This window comes from Schistocerca nitens, chromosome 2 (assembly GCF_023898315.1).
Source record: "Schistocerca nitens isolate TAMUIC-IGC-003100 chromosome 2, iqSchNite1.1, whole genome shotgun sequence".
In the NCBI taxonomy this organism is placed as follows: Eukaryota; Metazoa; Arthropoda; class Insecta; order Orthoptera; family Acrididae; genus Schistocerca; species Schistocerca nitens.
Window position 1 is genome coordinate 276,877,290 of NC_064615.1, and position 21,288 is coordinate 276,898,577.

At 40.7% G+C, this 21,288-nt stretch overlaps 1 protein-coding gene across 1 annotated transcript in view; it reads right to left on the bottom strand.

Moving 5' to 3' along the window:
- The window catches only part of LOC126234359 (uncharacterized), a 102,544-nt gene that overhangs the window by 37,686 nt on the left and 43,570 nt on the right, over positions 1-21,288 (bottom strand). The window lies entirely within an intron of this gene.

Here is a 21,288-nt window from a genome sequence, read left to right on the forward strand (position 1 = left end):
GAGAGGGACTGGAAAGGAAAAATCACAGTTGAGGAAGCTTAAGAGAAGGCAGGCTAGCTTTTTAAGGTGAAATTTGGCCTGTTGTTGCTATCTGAAGTTGGCTTGGTGGATGATACTATAGTTAACAGGTCACTGAGGGTCGATAATAAAAAGTTGGCAGTCCCAATTTAGCTCATCAACTACTTTGTTGCCACTTTGTACACATCACATAACTTGACTTACTCACCAGAATCCCACAAATCCCACTAGAATAAACCAAAGAGCTCCCCTCAGTCTTCACCTTGCTTGGGTGGAACCTACATTTTCCCCTTTTTATCAACCTTTATGGATTGCTTTCTCTTGCTATAGAATGTTTCTTTTGGCATGTTGCAACAATACCATCCAAGGGAACATGAAGGGGAGACAACTGCAGGATTCTGTAGAAGGAGAGATGTCTGACGGCATGGAAGTTAGCAAATGAGGCATATAGACACAGATTAGCCAGGTAAGTGCAGGAGATTTCTGTATTTGAAACTGTAAAAGGGGCTGGTGTAGAGTAGAATTACATGCAGAAACAGGGAATTTCGATGCTATGCCTTTGGGGGTAACTTCTAGGAATAGCATATTTCAAGAAATACAATATTGAAACTTAGTTTTGATAATGCAAAAGCATATTTTTGGAACGAGCAAATCTAATATATGATGGGATTCTTCATGGCAAGGCAGATGATCTGAAGTGTTAAAGATAATGGGTGCAGCAGAAAACAAGCAGAGGGGGAAAAAGAGAGAGAAAAAAGGAGGAAGAGTGAGGAAAGAGATAGATAAAATCAGTTAAATTCACATGAAAATCATGAGGACAGACAAGGGTGAGAATTTATCACCAGAAAAGTGGTATACATGATACAAAAGAATTTTGATGTGAAAAAATTGCACTTGGGAAATTCATGATAACTAACCAAAAAAAAAAAAAAAAAAAAAAAAAAGAGAGAGAGAGAAAATAGGGCAAACAGAAAGTAGAAGACATTGGAGAAAACATAATCTACTGTATTTGGCAAATAAAGTTATGCAGGAGATGGCAGTAAAAGTCGATCAGTTTGGTTTGGCGGAAAATAAACAAACAAAAAGCGAAAGACTCATGTAGAAGGGGGGTGGAAGATAAAACTGCTGTCAAGTTTATCAATAAATTGTTGAAAAATGATCAGAAGAAGGCCCTGAAGTGTAATGAGCCATAAACAAAGGTATGCAAATCTGTAAATAACAGTGGCCCCTCCAAAGTGCACAGAAATCAGTAGGCCTACTAGAAAATATGTATGGGCAAGATGTTGGTCAATATAGGTGATACATATATGTAAACAAGCCAACTAGTACATAAGATCGAAAGCAGATGCCAGTTTGAACAAGATATATGACAACAAAGCCTGACTAGGAGCTTACACATTCTCTAATATAGCAACAAAAATAATCAATTTTTTTAAAATATAATGTGATTGGATTGATTACAGAATGTACTCACCAAATGGAAGCATGAGGAAACACATTTAAAGGTATTGAAATTTGCAAGTTTTCAGGGCTGGTGACTCCTTCTAGTGGAAGGGATGTAAGGGAAGGAACAGAGGTGAAGGAAAAGTACGGAAGAGGTTTAAGGAATGAGGAGAGTTCAGAATAGTCACCCAGAACCACACACAATGCACTTAGAGTTCCACATTTATTAACTCATGCATGATGTTTTGTCATTCATCTCTGTCTTGTGTAGTATCGTATCATCTGCCTTTAAGTTCCCAGGTTATCAAATTTCATTGAATGCAGTCCCCAAAAATCAGTCTTTCCTTCTCAGCCCCTGTGGTAAATTCTCTGCTGATATGGGGTTCCATGCAACTTTTCCGAACTTTTCCAATTTTCTAAGCCTCACCAGCACTTTTCCTTCACCCATTTTCTTCCTTTCAGCTCTTCTAACAATCGTTCCTCTCTTGCATATTACCCTATCTTCCACCTTTAAGCTTTCAATTTTTCAAACCTTGTCTGGTGCAGTCCCCAAAAATCAGTCTGTCCTCGCCTGTCTGTTAATTCTCCCCTGATCCGGTGACCCATGCAACTTTTCCAAACTTTCTCTATTTCCTAAACCTATCCAGTACTTTTCCTTCACCCCTCTTGCTTCTGTTTCAGCTCTTCTAAAAATTATCATACTTGAGGGAATACTCAAAAGAAACTGACCTACATTTTTGTAGGCAGAAATTTTTTAATACTGTGTTTTGCCACTAGGAGCACATAGAGTGAACATTTCAGAGTCAGTAAGCCAAGTATTGTCACTGAAGAAGGTCAGGACTAGTTTTTACAGAGTTTATATGACAATTGTTTTGTGTAATTATCATTTTGGCAATGCCTGACTTTCATGAACAGTATGTGGTGGTGTAATTCTGGTTTTTGCTCAAAAAGAGTGGAACAGAAACTTTTTCAGTGTTAAAAATGGCATTCAAGTATGTTGCTGTGGAAAACTTCAGTGTTTGGGTAGTTTTCTCATTTCAAAAATGGTGAAATGTCAATTGATGACAAACCTCATTGTGCAGTGTTGGAAAAGACAGATTGCTACTAACCATAGAGAAAACACATAAAGTTGCAGACAGGCACAATTAAAAGACACTCACATATAGCTTTCAGCCACAGCCTTCGTCAGTAAAAGACACACACACACACACACACACACACACACACACACACACACACACACACACACGCAAGCACACCTCATGCACACATGACTGCCAACTCCAGCATCTCAGGCCGGACCTCATTCCGGTCATCCTTCCGTGGCCCAAAAACATGAAAATGTTGAAAAAATTTGTGCAATTGTGCAATCATCAACGAAGATCGATGGCAGATCATTAAAGAAATTGTGGAGCTGTCAGGAGTGACTTGGAGTTCAATGCAGCAAGTTGTGGCAGAGGATTTTGGAATGAAAAAGTGGCTGCCAAGTTTGTGACGTGATTGCAGACTGCAGAACGAAAACAAAGTTGCATAGAAGCATGCTGTGCTTTGAAAGAAGAGTCCCAAAATTATCGAAACTTTTTTCAAAAATTATTACAGCTGATGAAACTTGGTTCTATGCTTACGACCCTGAATCAAAGCAAAAATCAAGATAGTGGAATATGTCAATTTCACCTTGCCCCAAGAAAATCCATAAGGTAAAACCAAACATTGCAACAATGCTGGTTTGTTTTTTCAGTGTGAGAGGAGACATACATTCAGACTTTGTTCCACAGGATCAGACAGTTAACCAGGCTTTCTAATTGGGAGTTTTGGAAAGATTCCACAACAGTGTGCGGTTGAAGTGGCCAGATTTGTGGTAGTCGGGTGACTGTTTTCTTTCATCATGACAAATGGTCCTACTCACGTAGCTCTGTGTGTATGACAGTTCTTGACAAAAATAGTATGGCCCCTATCCCTCACCTCACATACTCGTCCAGCCCTGCCTTGTATAACTTTTTTTTGTTTCCTCGAATGAAAAGATACAAGAAAGTGTTTTGCTTATGTTGCTGAGGTGAAGAAAAAAATGCTGTCAGGCATTATGAAAGATGAATTTAAACAATGCTTGAAAAATGGAATAAGAGATTAGGCAAGTTATTAGCGCAAATGGAGAGTACTTTGAAGGGTATTGAACATTTGTGCTTAAAATGTGAATAAATAAGTTAAAAAAAGTTCTCTTTCTTTTGAGTATCCCCCTACTTTTTTCAGAAAACTACATAATTCAAAAGTTATCTCTATTCAAAATTAGAGTTATCCTATGTATTTGAGAATGTTGAAGTCTTAAAATGTAATCCCTTTGGAAATATAATGTCACTGAGTAGTAGGCCTAATTTTTCTGCTTCCAAAATTGCATGATGTTACTATGATTACATGTTACTTAACGAAATATTTCAATTAGATAAGTCAAGTTTCCATAAGTTTCTTGACTGGCTTTGATAAATACCAGGGAGCAAAGGGAATGCGTAAAATTCTGCTACATAAACGAAACCCATCAGTTGTACCATTCTAAGGATATTTAGCAAACCGGTGAACAAACTAACATCACTGCCTAAGGTATATAGGTAGGCCTATTTTTAATGTTCCTCTCTTTTTTTGTTAGTATTGAAAATATAACAACTATATATATTAACATGTTATGAAAACCATAGTATGCACATCTTTGAATAGACATGAGAACAGAGCAGCAGGTGTTTGTTTAGATTAGATTAGATTTACTTTCATTCCAATTGATCTGTAATGAGGAGGTCCTCCAGGATGCAGAACATGTCAGAAAAACAGTAATAGACGAAAAATATTTACAACTAAAACAAATAAGCTAATGTACCTTCCACAGGTCCCAACTGGAATGAACACTATATGAAAGGATCATTTTACAATGCTCATTTACTAAGATCACATTAATGCACTGAATTTAAAATAAAAAAAAATATTTATAAGGTAACAAACATAATACATATTTACAACGAACACATTACTGCACTGAAATAGTGCAGAAGTAGATTGTACTACACGTACACACACACACCCACACACACACCCACACCCACACACACACACACACACACAAAAATCAGTTCTAATGAGAAATTCATCAATGGAGTAGAAGGAGTTGGCCACCAACAAATCCTTTAGGCTTCTCTTAAACTGAATTTAATTGGTTAAGCTTTTTATAGCTGCTGGCAAGTTATTGAAAATGTATGTTCCTGAATAATGTACACCTTTTGTACAAGAGTAAGTGACTTAAAATCCTTGTGAAGATTATTCTTATTTCTAGTATTGATTCCTTGAACTGAGCTGTTGGTTTGAGAAAGTGGCGTGTTTTTAATGACAAATTTCATTAAGGAATAAATATATTGTGAAGCAGTAGTTAGTATCCCTAGTTCCCCAAACAGGCCTCTGCAAGATGTTCTTGAGTTTACACTACATATAACTCTTACTGTAAGAACAGTCACTTTTGTAAATATTCAAATAAGCATTTATTTAGAATGGACACTATATTATTATCACTTGTTACGTTTTGTTAGACTCCTCAAAGTCTATGAGGTTTACTGATGTGCTGTGTTACAAGTATGAAGTTAGAAGTTGATCATTATGTGCAGGGTGGAGCAAAGGAAACACATGTTTTTCAATGCAGAATAACTTAAACTGTTTTAGGTAAAAAAAAGGTTTACATGAAATAATAATATTTTTAGTTTTGTAATCAACATACATTAAATAGTTCCAGAGTATAATGTCATTAAGATTATGTCCTTCTTGTTGGATGCAAATTTGGAGCCTCTACTCAACACTCTGCACAGCTTTCTCCAACTTTTCATGCAACACAGCTTCAACTTCTCGACAAAACAAAAATTTTCATATCATCAAATGTGTGGGACTTGTTCACATGCACTCTAGATTTCAGGCAGCCCAACAAAAGGAAATCACAAATTGATAGATTGGGAGGGCAACCGGGCCAAGAAATGTAAACCCAACTATGAAATGTCATGTCCAGGAAACATTTGTCAAACCACTTGCATGGATGCTCTTACATTGTAGGCTGTGGCATGATCCTGCCAGAACCACATCTGTCTCATGTTCACCCAGTTCTAAACACATAGTGATGTAGTCTGCTGATGTCACAGTAACTATGTTTCCCCCCCTCTTCAAAGAAGTAGGGACCAACAATCCCTGCATCACATTGGTACTTTTGAGCTGTGGAGAGGTTTTTGGTGCTGTTCATGTGGGTTCTTTGATTCACAGTGCCAACAGTTATGTTCATTAACATAACAATCCAGATGGAAATGGGCTTTGACACTCTTCATTAATAGGATGTCTACATCTTCCGTAAGAGTGGTATCCATTATACCACGAAATTTTTTGCACTGCACAAAAGTCCTTTCACTTAGCTGCTTGATGATCAGTATTTTGTATGGGTGAAATGTGAGCTCATCATGTAAGATATGATGAAGTGAATTATGTCAAAAATCCAGCACTAAGCCTGTTGCCTAACAGATCATTTCGGACTAGCAAGAACTGCCATTATCACTCTGTCTACATTTTCCAGAGGTTGGACTGAATGGGGAAGATCAGGTGGCATTTTCCTTCATGACAAATCCAATACTTCTAAATGACTGGACACATCAGAGTAGGGTGTTTTGATAGGAACTGCATCTCAACATTCGACATTAAAATTTCAATGAAAAAGACATTAAACAGTGACTACAGAATTATTATTTTTGAAAAACTGCTCAACATGAAACTTGCATGTTCTATCTCAATCACTCCATGCAACTGATCCATCCAACAGAGGTCATCCAAGGTCAATACCCCACCTCCTGCCAAGTACTACAGGTTTAAAAAGCATTCAGTTCCTCTCTTCGTCCCTGTATAAAATGAAAATTTACTTTGATGGTGTTGTGTTAAGTTATCTGATGTTCACCTGAAGTAGCTATTAATTATAAACTGGAGTTTGGATTAAGAAGAAGGCATATGAGGCACTGTTCAGACATCTCTGTAAACTTACAAGGTGAACAGATAGTTTCTTGCTTCCCAAATTTCTAGGAAGTGTTTGTCATAATACCGCATTGTCGACTGATAACCAGGATGTGGTCACAAGAGTAAACGATGCAGTACTATTGTGCTTCCATCATATGTCTCACACAGGGATCATGAAGATGAGATGAGGGATTAGGATGTGTGCACATGTACGTGCAGTCATTTTTCTCCAATTCCATGTGCAAATAGAATGAAATAGGTAGATACTAACATAGATAAAAAGCACTCTCTGCCAAGCATTCTGCAGTAATTTGCAGAGTATATATGTAGAGAATGATATGCGTTGATAACCATTCTTTCATTCATATATAGTGTTCCCAGATCCAATCGTTAGGGAGTATCCTAATCAAGTTACTGTATACATATGCAGTATAATGGAGTTACTGTTAAGATATTACCACTACCAATAATATCTTTTGAATACCAGTAATTAGTTGGCTTAAAAAGATGGAGACCTGTAAATTTCACTTTACTGATATCAGTGTTCTGAATGTTCCAGACTTATGCATTTATAAAACTGTCTTTTTCTCTTGGAAATGTCTCTTGAAAACAAGGAACTACTACAGAACAAGAATGTACACAACTACTATATCAGAGGAAATGAAATATAAATGAATCATATCCAGCACAACATCCGATCAGAGGAGCATAATTAACATTGATGTCAAACTACACAGTAAAAACCACACAAAATAAAAATTGCCAGCCTCTCAATATTTAAAATGAAGCTGAAGGCATTTCTAATAAAGCACTGTTTCTATTCCTTAAAACAATTTCTGAATACATAAAATGAATGTTACTTTAAAAATTAGGTTGTAAGAATGGGCATCAAATTTTAATTTGCCTACAATTTTGCTGATACTATGTATCATTGCATCCTGATAAATTTAGATTATAAAAATATCTACCTGCTTCTGTTAACATCTTCTTTGCTGATACTAAATATAACTTTATGTTCATTTTGACCTGTCCAATATCAACTGTACAAGTTGTGTCTGCCCCCATTAGCTGAGTGGTCAGCACGACAGAATGCCATGCCAAGGAGCCCGGTTCGATTCCTGGCTGGGGCAGGGGATTTTCTCCACTCAGGGTCTGGGTGTTGTGTTGTCCTCATCATCATTTCATCCCCATCTCCAACACGCAAGTCGCCCAATGTGGCATCAAATGCAATAAGTACTTGCCCTCAGCGGCCAAACTCCCCCAAATGGGGGACTCTTGGCCCACAATGCTGTACGCTCATTTCCATTTTTTTTTTGTATAAGTTGTGTCGTATGATAAAACTGGACCAAAAAAATTAAATGAAATGGACATGTGGGATCAAATATCTCTTATGACTCTCTTATCTTCCCTCAAGTTATGACAGATTGCGTCCTGAGCATTGTAAGAGTATGATGACAGAGTAAGCAACAGAAGTATAACAGCACTGCTTGGGGCAGTACCAAATTTGTTTCATTGTTATGACTGATGGTCCTAAGATAGACAGAACCATAGCTGGTAAACACTGGTTTGCTCCTATTTACAAGTTTGTTGCTAGGGATACTATCAACTGTAACAATGGCCACTGAGAATTAATTTTTATTTCTCTAAGAAGGTCCATGAGAAATGTTCTCATATTCAAAAGTATTTCCTGAAGATGCAAATGCTGATATGTTGTCATCATCAGCTGAGATCTTGTATATATTTTTAGCAATATTGTGAAAAGGATAGTTGCTACTAGCCATATAGGAGAGATGCTGTGTTGCAGATAGGCACAACAAAAACAATATCAGAAAGTGAGCTCTTGGCCAACCACACACACACACACACACACACACACACACACACACACACACACACACACACACAGATATATATATGCACGATCACAGACTCTCAACTGCTAGAGATTGTGGTCATGGGTGTGTGAGTTGCTTCTGCATGAGTGTGTGTGTGTGTGTGTGTGTGTTTGTATGTTGTCTATTTTTGACGAAGCTCTTGTTGGCTGAAAGCCCACTTTCTGGCAGTCTTTTTGTTGTGCCCATCTGTGACTCGGCATCTCTGTGAGTAACAACTATCCTTTTCATAATATTGCTACATTCCATCCCGAATTTTACATTGTTTGACTTTGTATATACACTACCGGACATTAAAATTGCTACACGATGAAGATGATGTGCTACAGACACAAAATTTAACTGACAGGAAGAAGATTCTGTGATATGCAAATGATTAGTTTTTCAGAGCATTCACACAAGGTTGGCGCCGGTGGCGACACCTACAACGTGCTGACATGAGGAAAGTTTCCAACCGATTTCTCATACACAAACAGCAGTGGACTGACGTTGCCTGGTGAAACATTGTTGTGATGCCTCGTGTAAGGAGGAGAAATGCGTACCATCACGTTTACGACTTTGATAAAGGTCGGATTGTAGCCTATCGCAATTGCGGTTTATCGTATCGTGACATTGCTGCTCACATTGGTTGAGATCCAATGACTGTTAGCAGACTGTGGAATTGGTGGGTTCAGGACAGAATGCCGTGCTGGGTCCCAACAGCCTCGTATCACTAGCAGTCAAGATGACAGGCACCTTATCCACATGGCTGTGCAGCCACGTCTCAATCCCTGAGTCAACAGATGGGGACATTTGCAAGACAACAACCATCTGCACGAACAGTTCGACGACGTTTTCAGCAGCATGGACTATCAGCTCGGAGACCATGGCTGCGGTTACCCTTGACGCTGCATGACAGACAGGAACACCTGCGATGGTGTACTCAATGACGAACGGGGATGCACGAATGGCAAAACGTCATTTTTTGGATAAATCCAGGTTCTGTTTACAGCATCATGCTGCTCGAATCCATGTTTGGTGACATCGCGGTGAACGCACATTGGAAGTGTGTATTTGTCATCGCCATACTAGCGTATCACCCGGCGTGATGGTATGGGATGCCATTGGTTACAACTCTTGTTCGCATTGACGGCACTTTTAACAGTGGATGTTACATTTCAGATGTGTTACGACCCATGGCTCTACCCTTCATTCGATCCCTGCAAAACCCTACATTTCAGCAGGATAATGCATGACCGCATGTTGCAGGTCCTGTACGGGCCTTTCTGGATACAGAAAATGTTCGACTGCTGCCCTGGCCAGCACATTCTCCAGATCTCTCACCAATTGGAAACATTTGGTCAATGGTGGCCGAGCAACTGGCTCATCACAATACGCCACTCACTACTCTTGACGAACTGTGGTATCGTGTTGAAGCTGCATGGGCAGCTGTACCTGTATATGCCATCCGAACTCTGTTTCACTCAATGCCCAGGCCTTTATTATGGCCAGAGGTGGTTGCTCTGGGTACTGATTTCTCAGTATCTATGCACCCAAACTGTGCGAAAATGTAATCACATGTCAGTTCTAGTATAATATATCTGTACAATGAATACCTGTTTATCATATGCATTTCTTCTTGGTGTAGCATTTTAATGGCCAGTATTGTATTTTTAGTTTATATAACTTTGTATTCTGAGGGTTATACCGAAAGTAAGGTTCCCATATTTTTTACAAACAGAAAACATTATTTATTGTTATTAATTTATACATAATTGAAAAGCTTACACTTTTGTCTAATTTTCACAATATACACTCCTGGAAATGGAAAAAAGAACACATTGACACCGGTGTGTCAGACCCACCATACTTGCTCCGGACACTGCGAGAGGGCTGTACAAGCAATGATCACACGCACGGCACATCGGACACACCAGGAACTGCGGTGTTGGCCGTCGAATGGCGCTAGCTGCGCAGCATTTGTGCACCGCCTCCGTCAGTGTCAGCCAGTTTGCCGTGGCATACGGAGCTCCATCGCAGTCTTTAACACTGGCAGCATGCCGCGACAGCGTGGACGTGAACCGTATGTGCAGTTGACAGACTTTGAGCGAGGGCATATAGTGGGCATGCGGGAGGCCGGGTGGACGTACCGCCGAATTGCTCAACACGTGGGGCGTGAGGTCTCCACAGTACATCGATGTTGTCGCCAGTGGTCGGCGGAAGGTGCACGTGCCCGTCGACCTGGGACCGGACCGCAGCGACGCACGGATGCACGCCAAGACCGTAGGATCCTACGCAGTGCCGTAGGGGACCGCACCGCCACTTCCCAGCAAATTAGGGACACTGTTGCTCCTGGGGTATCGGCGAGGACCATTCGCAACCATCTCCATGAAGCTGGGCTACGGTCCCGCACACCGTTAGGCCATCTTCCGCTCACGCCCCAACATCATGCAGCCCGCCTCCAGTGGTGTCGCGACAGGCGTGAATGGAGGGACAAATGGAGACGTGTCGTCTTCAGCGATGAGAGTCGCTTCTGCCTTGGTGCCAATGATGGTCGTATGCGTGTTTGGCGCCGTGCAGGTGAGCGCCACAATCAGGACTGCATACGACCGAGGCACACAGGGCCAACACCCGGCATCATGGTGTGGGGAGCGATCTCCTACACTGACCGTACACCACTGGTGATCGTCGAGGGGACACTGAATAGTGCACGGTACATCCAAACCGTCATCGAACCCATCGTTCTACCATTCCTAGACCGGCAAGGGAACTTGCTGTTCCAACAGGACAATGCACGTCCGCATGTATCCCGTGCCACCCAACGTGCTCTAGAAGGTGTAAGTCAACTACCCTGGCCAGCAAGATCTCCGGATCTGTCCCCCATTGAGCATGTTTGGGACTGGATGAAGCGTCGTCTCACGCGGTCTGCACGTCCAGCACGAACGCTGGTCCAACTGAGGCGCCAGGTGGAAATGGCATGGCAAGCCGTTCCACAGGACTACATCCAGCATCTCTACGATCGTCTCCATGGGAGAATAGCAGCCTGCATTGCTGCAAAAGGTGGATATACACTGTACTAGTGCCGACATTGTGCATGCTCTGTTGCCTGTGTCTATGTGCCTGTGGTTCTGTCAGTGTGATCATGTGATGTATCTGACCCCAGGAATGTGTCAATAAAGTTTCCCCTTCCTGGGACAATGAATTCACGGTGTTCTTATTTCAATTTCCAGGAGTGTATATATTCACAATATATATAAATGACCTAGTAGATAGTGTCGGAAGTTCCATGCGGCTTTTCGCGGATGATACTGTAGTATACAGAGAAGTTGCAGCATTAGAAAATTGTAGCGAAATGCAGGAAGATCTGCAGCGGATAGGCACTTGGTGCAGGGAGTGGCAACTGTCCCTAAACATAGACAAATGTAATGTATTGCGAATACATAGAAAGAAGGATCCTTTATTGTATGATTATATGATAGCGGAACAAACACTGGTAGCAGTTACTTCTGTAAAATATCTGGGAGTATGCGTGCGGAACAATTTGAAGTGGAATGATCATATAAAATTAATTGTTGGTAAGGCGGGTACCAGGTTGAGATTCATTGGGAGAGTGCTTAGAAAATGTAGTCCATCAACAAAGGAGGTGGCTTACAAAACACTCGTTCGACCTATACTTGAGTATTGCTCATCAGTGTGGGATCCGTACCAGATCGGGTTGACGGAGGAGATAGAGAAGATCCAAAGAAGAGCGGCGCGTTTCGTCACAGGGTTATTTGGTAACCATGATAGCATTACGGAGATGTTTAATAAACTCAAGTGGCAGACTCTGCAAGAGAGGCGCTCTGCATCGCGGTGTAGCTTGCTCGCCAGGTTTCGAGAGGGTGCTTTTCTGGATGAGGCATCGAATATATTGCTTCCCCCTACTTATACCTCCCGAGGAGATCACGAATGTAAAATTAGAGAGATTCGAGCACGCACGGAGGCTTTCAGACAGTCGTTCTTCCCGCGAACCATACGCGACTGGAACAGGAAAGGGAGTTAATGACAGTGGCACGTAAAGTGCCCTCCGCCACACACCGTTGGGTGGCTTGCGGAGTATAAATGTAGATGTAGATGTCTCCATTTTTTTCGACACACTTTTGAAGGCGGTGCTCCAGTTTTTGTATCCCTAAGTCAAACCAGTCTCCTGCCTAACTGTTTAGTAAGCATGTGACCTCTGCTCGGACTTCATTGTTGCTCTTGAAGTGTTTGCCACCTAAGTGTTCCTTTAGCTTGGGGAAGAGGCGATAATCACTGCAGGATAAGTCCGGGATGTACGGGGGATTGGGCATAACAGTTCACCGAAATTTTTCAAAAGCTCCGTGGGGTCCAGCGATGTTGTGAAGAAGCACGACCCCTTGTGTCACTTGTCCTCTCCAGTGATTCTGGATTGCTCGCTGGAGTGTGGTCTGTGTTTTACCGTATCTGTCTGAGTTTATTGTCGCCCCAAGCTGCATGAAATTGATGAGAAATACCCCTTCCGATCCCAAAACACAGCCACCATAATCTTTCCTGCCGACTGCGTTTGTTTGAGTTTCTTTGGTGGTGGTGAACTGGAGTGACGCCACTGACAAGATTGTTGTTTTGTTTCTGGGATGCAATGAAACACCCACATTTCATCTCCCATGATGATAGAGTCCAACAACTTCTCCTTGTTGCCTCCTCCCTCACATTGTTGAAGAAACTTGTGAGCACAGTCATGGCGTTGCTCCTTGTGTCCATCAGTCAGCATCCGGGGTCCCAGTAAGTACACACTTTGCAATAGCCCAATTCTTCTGTTAAAGTTCTTTCAATTATGCCATGAGAAGCTTCAGAAGTGCTTTCAACAAGTTCACAGTCAGTGACCCTCCAATCCTTGAGTAGCTCACTGTTGATCTTCTGGACAATTGCATCCAAAACTGGCGGTCTTCCACTCCATTCTTCATCGTGAACTTCCGTGCAACCCTCAGCAAAAGCCCTGCACCATTTGTGGACAAGCTGAATGGACATGCACTCTTCACCATAAACCTCAGTCAGTTGCCAATGAATCTCCACGGGCGGTAACTTCCTTGCGTGGAGAAACCGGATTACTGCTTGAACCTTGCACTTGGTGGGAGCGGCAATCAACACTTCCATCTCTGACGGCTGCCAAGTCAACACTGAGCGACGTAGTGAATCACGGATGGGCGGGCTCAAGAGTGGGCGAACCACTGCCCACAGCACTGTTGCCGGATTTAGCCTAGCGCCTTCCCTGGAGGCTGTAGCTCATTGGGAGCTATACTTTTGGTACAACCCACGTATCTTGTGGTTCAACCACATTCAAGATGACAGCACTTGCAGATCTTGACAATAAGATCACTTCTAGAATGTTCCCATGGCTGTCACATTTGCACCAGATTCTGTTGCCTGTAGTCCTGCTTTAAGAAGACCTAAGCCAGATTTCCAAGTGTTGCTCAACAAGGATCTCGTGGCTCAGTTTATTAAATTGGCTGTAACATGAATCTCCGCAGAATCTTTCATAACACATGCACATTAAGTTTTTGTCTGGGTAAACAAATTTGTGGCATATTAATTCATTTGATGTCTTTCAGAGAGCCAGTGTCCAATCGTGGCAGATTTTTGTTGTTGTGAGACATGTGGATACAACAGGTGCTCCTCGACTGTGTCTGTTGTTTGGCTATTGTGTGCCTTATCACATTTCCAAGGGGGGTGATAAATGTCCATTCAGCAAAGCCAAAGACTCTAATTGAGTAGAACAAGACGTGGATTTTGGCTGGAGCACTGGATCCCTCTTTGTTAGTGTGTTCAAGTTGTGTTGGTCACTACAACTTTATGATTTTTCTTCCCATTTCATTTATGTGGTGATTTATGCTTTACATTTGTTTCCATTTTATTATGATTCCTTTAATTTTCATTATTCTTCAGACACTGAATATCATGTCAGCAGGTATGCATATCTGGTATTGCTGTTACAATGGTTTTTGTGGCCATGTGGTGGAATTTTGTAGTTCTGAGAACTGTGCAGTCTCCTGAAAATGCTTCCTTAGGTATTAAAAATCTATGAGTTGCTACAGTTGTGTAGTGTGGAAGTTCCTTGATGAGCCAACTGCAGTACTTTGGTTCTCTGCCCATTGTAAGAGATGGATATAAAAATCCACAGTATTCACCATGGATTGTGGAGGATCACTTAGGTGTTTGGTACTGTGTGTGTTGGGGCTGTCAGTGTATATAGGTGATCCAATCTTTCTGTTGCAGTTCGTGGACATGCTGCTGCAACATCAACTAGGTATCCATTGTGATGCTGAAGTAATGTGCACCTCTGCTTCATCACATTGGGTTTTTATGTATGTGGATGGAATATAGGTTTGCCAGGTTGTTCCCACAGTTGATACTAAGGTTTGACTTTCGTTTGCATTGAAAGCCAAGTCCAATTTAAGACTCACCCAATTATGTAATCAATCACATCCTGGAGGCTTTGACTGAGCTGTTGGATGTTCATGCTCCATATCATCTGCATACAGTCCAAGTTGCATGCAGTTTGCAGCTGCCTTATCGATGATAAAAATAGAGAAGAGGATCAGCTCTGCACTGATCTTTGCAACACACCTGCACTGATGTATCTGAGGAACCCCATACTAGGCATGCATATGGAATGTTCATCCTTGCTGGTATGTTTGGGGGAGAGGGATGGATGACACACAGACCCCACCATGATTAAAGACTATGAAGAGAGGACTATCATGTTTCATGCTGTCAAAAGCATGGGAGATGTTGAAGGAAGATCTCTGACGAATTTCGGGCACTCTGTTACACACACCACTTTCTCCATTAGCCAAAGAAGTTACATCTCATGGAATTCCTGTATCAAAACCCAAACTGCTCTTCTAAGATAATGTGTTGTGCTTGCATGTGGTTAGCTGGGGCCAGAAGCATGCTTTTATTCCCCTTATGTTATATTCTGGCAACTTTAGAGGATGTAGTGCTAGCAAAGTATAAAAACTTGACTTCCAGGTTCTCTTCTTGCCTTTTATCTTTCCCTCACTTAACCAGTGTTCTATCATGTGAAACATTACTAAATGCCTTTTCTGAAAACTACCTAGAACATGATGGAAATATACTGGATCTAATGGCAACAAATAGACCTGGCCCCATTATGGATGTCCACATTGAATCTGATACCAGTGTCCATGACACAATTGTGGCAACAATGATTAACAAAGTACAAAGGACAACTAAAACAGGCAGAAAAATAGATACATTCAGTAAACTAGAAAAAAAAATCAGTAGTATCATTTCTCAGTGAGGAACTTGAAACTTTCAGCACAGGGCAGAAGCATGAAGAGGATCTATGCGCCAAGTTCAAAAGAACAGTTGACCAAGCACTGGATAGATATTTACCCAGTAGAACATTTCATAATGGGATGTAACCTTCATGGTATACAGTCACTGTGTAGAGAAACTTTTAAAGAAATAGAGATTACTGCATAATATGTGTAAAACAAAGTATAGGACTATGGAGAGATGAGCTGTCAAGAGAGCAATACATGATGCCTTCAGTGACTACCATAGCAGAATATTGTCAAATGATACTTCTGAAAACCCAAAGAAATTCTGGTTATATATAGAGACTGTTAGTGGCAACATAATTAGTGTCGAGTCCCTAGTGAATGACACAGGAACTGAAACTGAGGGTAGCAAAGCAAAATCTGAAATGCTTAGCTCTGTTCCTTTACAAAGGAAAACCCCGGAAAATTACCCAAATTCTCATATCTCTTGAAAGATGAATGAAATAAGTATTAGTGTCAATTAAAACTGAGCAAAGTTCTGGGGCACAATGCAATTCGTGTCAGATTATATTCTGAATTTGTGGCTGAGTTAGTCCCTCTTATAACTGTAATCTATTATAGATCACTTGAACAAAAAATTGTGCCAAGTTCTCGGAAAAAAGCACAGGTCACACCCATCTACAAGAGGGATTGTAGAAGTAATTCGCAAATTACCATCTAATATCCTGGACATCAATTTGTTGTAGAATCTTAGAACATATTATGAACTCAAACATAATGAGGTATCTTGAACAGACTGACCTCCTCACTGCCAACCAGCATGGTTTCCGAAAACATCGATAATGTGAAATCCATTTCACACTTCTCTCACATGACATACTGAAAGCACTGGATCAAGGCAGTCAGGTAGTTGCAGTATTTCTTGATTTCCAGAAAGCATTTGACTCAGTACCATGCCTACGATTATTGTCAAAAGTACAATCACACTGCGGTATCAAGGGCAATTTGTGACTGGATTGAGGACTTTTTAGTAGGGAGGATGCGGCATGTTATCTTGGATGGACAGTCATTGTCAGATATAGAAGTAACTTGAGATGTTCTCCAGGGAAATGTGTTGGGACCCTTGCTGTCCATGTTGTATGTTAATGATCTTGCAGACAATATTAATAGTAACCTCATACTTTTTGCAGATGAAGCATTTATCTATAATGAAGAACTATCAGAAAGAAGCCAAATAAATATTCAGTCAGATCTTGATAAGATTTCAGAGTTTTCAAAGTGCTGCAAAGGTTGACAACTTGCTTCAAATGTTCATAAATGTAAAATCATGCACTTTACAAAATGAGAAAATATAATATCCTATGACTATAATATCACTGTGCCACTGTTGGAATTGGCCAACTCATACAAATACCTAAGTGTAGGACTTCATAGGGATATGAAATGGAATGATCACATAGGTTCAGTCATAGGTAAAGCAGGTGGTAGACCTCGGTTTATTGGTAGAATATTTGGGAAACGCAATCAGTCTACAAAAGAGATTGCTTACAAATCACTTGTGTGACTGATTCCAGAACATTGCTCAAGTGTGTGGGACCCGAACCAAATAGCACTAACAGGGGAGATTGAACATATACAGAGAAGGGCAGCATGAATGGTCACAGGTTTGTTTGATCCATGGAAGAGTCACGGAGATATTGAAGGGACTGAACTGGAAGACTTTTGAAGATAATGTAAACTATCTCAAGAAAGTCTTTAAAAAAATTTCAAGAATCGGCTTTAAATGATGATGCTAGTGGTATACTACAATCCCCTATGTATCGCTTACATAGGAATTGTGTGCATAAAATTAGAATAATTACAGTTCTCGCAGAGGCATTCAAACAATCATTCTTCCTGCACTCCATAAGTGAATGGAACAGGAAGAAACCCTAAAATTGCAGAGTGTAGATGTAGATGTAGATATGAAATACACTTGGTTTCATGCTTCATGTTGTTAAGGTCTTTAGTATGGAGAATTGTTTCGTGCAGCTCTCTATGCTAACTGTCCTGCACAAGCTTCTTCATCTCTGAATAACTGCTGCAGTCTACACCCATATCAATCTGCTTAATGTATTGGCCTCTACGAGTTTTATTGTCCCCCCTTATTTCCCTACATTACCAAACTGACTATTCATTGATGTCACAGGATATGACCTATAAGCTGATCCCTTTTGGTAATCAAGTTGTGCCAGAAATTTCTTTTTTTGATTCAGTAAACCCTGATTAGTTAGTTGATATACCCATCTAGTCATCAGTATTCTTTTTTAACATCAAATTTCAAAAGCCTGTATTCTCTTCCCATCTGTACTAGTTGCTATCCACATTTAACTTACATACAAGTCTACACTTCTGTCAAATACCTTCAGTAAAGGCTTTCAAAGGAGTATCAGCAGTGTTAAGAAAAGGATAGACTGCTACTCACTGTAAAAGATGACCACTGAGCTGTAGATAGGCACAATGAAAAGGCTGTTACACAGTGAGCTTTTGGCCAAAGCCTTCTCCAGAAAAGAAAAAACACCCATACACATAAGCAAGGGTGTGGTGACAGTTGGTTACCATAGGCTGAGGCTGGGATAACTGTGGGAGTGGAGAATATATCTTATGGATAATTCCCACCTGCACAGTTCAGAAAAGCTGGTGGTGGTGGTGGTGGGGAGAATCCAGATGGCTTGGGTTGTGAAGCAACCTTTGAAGTCAAGCATGTTATGTTCAGCTGCATGTTGTACCCAAGGTGGTCCACTTTTGTTTCTCGGCAACAGTGTTGCAGAGGACATTCATCCTGGTGAACAGCTGATTGGTAGTTGTATCAACATAAAAAGTGTGTGACAACTGCACCATAGCTGGTGTATGACATAGCTGTGTTCACAGGTGGCCTGGCCTGTGATGGGGTAGGATAAGACTGTGATAAACTAGATTAGGAAGTGCTGGGTGGGTGGCTGGGAAGGTTTTTTACCTGGTTCTTCCACAGGAACATGGTCACTGTGGCAAGGGGTTGGGATTGTGAGTGCTTTAGAAGTGGACTAGGATGTTGTGGAGATTGGGTGGGCGATAGAGCACCACTTCAGGAGGAGTGGGAAGAAACTTTGATAGGATGTCGCTCATTTCAGGGCACGGTGATAGGTAATCAAAGCCCTGATGGAAGATGTGGTTCAGTTGTTCTTGTTCAGGGTGGTATTGTGTGACAAAGCTGAATCTTAGTGGTGGTGGGAAGATTGGGGTTTGTGGGGATACAACAAGGGAAATCTGTCTGATGACTAATTCTGGGGGATAGTGCCTATCTATGGAGGACTTTATGAGAACGTCAGAATACTGGGCAAGGGAGTTCTTGTCACTGCTGGTATGCCATCCCTGGAGCTGGTATACTGGGTTAAGAGGAACAAGTGAAGTGAATGGGAGAAAACTTGTTGAAGTTGTGAAGAAATGAGGACAGGGTGTCTTGGCCCTGAGTCCAGATGGTAAATATATCACCAATGAATCTTAAGCATACCAGCAGTTTGGCGTTTTGGAAAGCTAGGAGGATTTCCTCTAGATGGCCCGTACACAAGATAGCATCTGAGGGTGCCATGTGGGTGCTCATGGCTGTGCCGTGAATTTGAATACTTCCCTTCATTTAGTAGGGTGTATGAGGATTGAGGTAGTGGGTTTGGAGTCAGAAGGACAGTGGTAGAGGTCATGTTCAATAGAGTCAAGACAATGGGTGTGAGGGATGTTGTCCAAAAGCTCTATGTTTAACAGTCTTTTTATTGTGACTGTCTGTAACTCAATATGTCATCTTTACAGAAAATAACAATCTCTCCTTTTCTTAACATTGTTGAAATTTGTATTAGATTTTAAAAAATTCCTATTTTTCAAACATCTTTCTTACTATTGACAGTCTGTATTTCATGACCTCTCTACTTTGGCCATCATGTTGTTTTCTTACCCAAATAGCAAAACTCATCTACTAATTTTAATGTCTATTTCCTAATCTAAGTGCTCAGCTTCACCTGATTTAATTTGGCTACATTCCACTACATGTATTTTACTTTTGTTGATTTACTTTTGTTGATGCCCATCTTATAACCTCTTTTCAAGACACTGTCCATTCTGTTCAACTGCTCTTCCAAATCAATTGTCACCTCTGACTGAATTACAGTGTCACCGGCAAACCTTGAAGATTTAATTTGTTCTCCTTGAACTTTAATTCCATCTCCTCGTATCCCCTTGGTTTCCTTTACCGCTTGCTCATTGTATAGATGAAATAACATTGGGGATAAGTTACAAGCCTGTGTCATTCCCTTTTCAACCACTTGTGACAAAGCAAATGGATTCTTTCCAGTTCCCCATTTTTTTCCAAATATCTTCAATAGTGTTATTTTATGATGTGCACTGTACCAAAAAGCTTGAATATCAACTCAGGGCTTAGCCAGCTTAACTTTATTATTCAGAAACTGTGCTAATTGCAAAATACCAGTGATATAAAATTTTGCTATCATTTTTCCTATGTAAACAGATATCCAATTGCTAACTTTTAGATGAAATAGAACAAAAGTGTTTATAAATAATCAAAATAACTAGACAACTACTGCAATGCTGGAAGTTGAGTATAGTATGTGTCTTGCTCTTTATCTGCACATAAATTTTAGTAAATGAGACTTGATAAGGCAATAAACAATAGGTTATTTAACATCAAAGCACACTCTGGTGTGGACAACATCATTTGATATAGCCTACTGTCGCCATTTACTTTTCAGCTAGATTCAATGGAGGTGCAGCTACTAGAGGTATATTAGCACAGGTAGATAGGATAATGTTACATGCTGCTTCCATTTCATGTTCTTTGACTCATATAACTGCATGCTGGTTTCTGTACAAATAGTAAATAAACCATTGCTCCTTGTATTTTATCCCTGCTGCCCTCAGAATTTCAAAGAGTGTAGTCCAATCAACTTTGTTGAAAGCTTTGTTAAATCTACAGATTATAAAGTAGGTATATCTTTCTGTATCCTATCTACTAATACCAATCGTAAGGTCAGTATTGCCTCATTTTCCTACATATCTCTGGTACCCAAATTGATCATCCACAAGGTCAGCTTCTACCAATTTTTCCATTTCAAGTTTAGAGTATCCATTTCTAAAGAAAAGTGGTGTATGTACTGTAACTTATTGACAAGGCATTTTTATCCAAAATGGTGAGAGCCATGTGATTAGTTACTCCCTGTCCTACCTCATACTGCAGTTGCTGATGACAACAATATGGGAGCAAATACAATTAGGAATAGGGTGAAGGGAGTTAAAAGTGGCAAAGGTTCTCTTGTAATGTATCCCATCCAAATATGCTATGAAAATTTCTCAAGGATCAAACTGGAATCAGTATTAATGACTTCAGTATCTTCTCTTCAGTTTCCTCCATTAAGAGATCAGGTGCACCTGCTGAAGAGAGGCTTCCCATATTGATACTATCTGTATCTTCATAGTATTATTCAGTGAATAGGCAGCAGATGGAAGCTAATACATTTATGAGGATGTCTACTATCCTGCTCTTGAATTTCTTACTGATAGATTGCTGTGACTCACATAGCATGACATGGTTGAGCAAAAGACTGTATTGAAGTTGA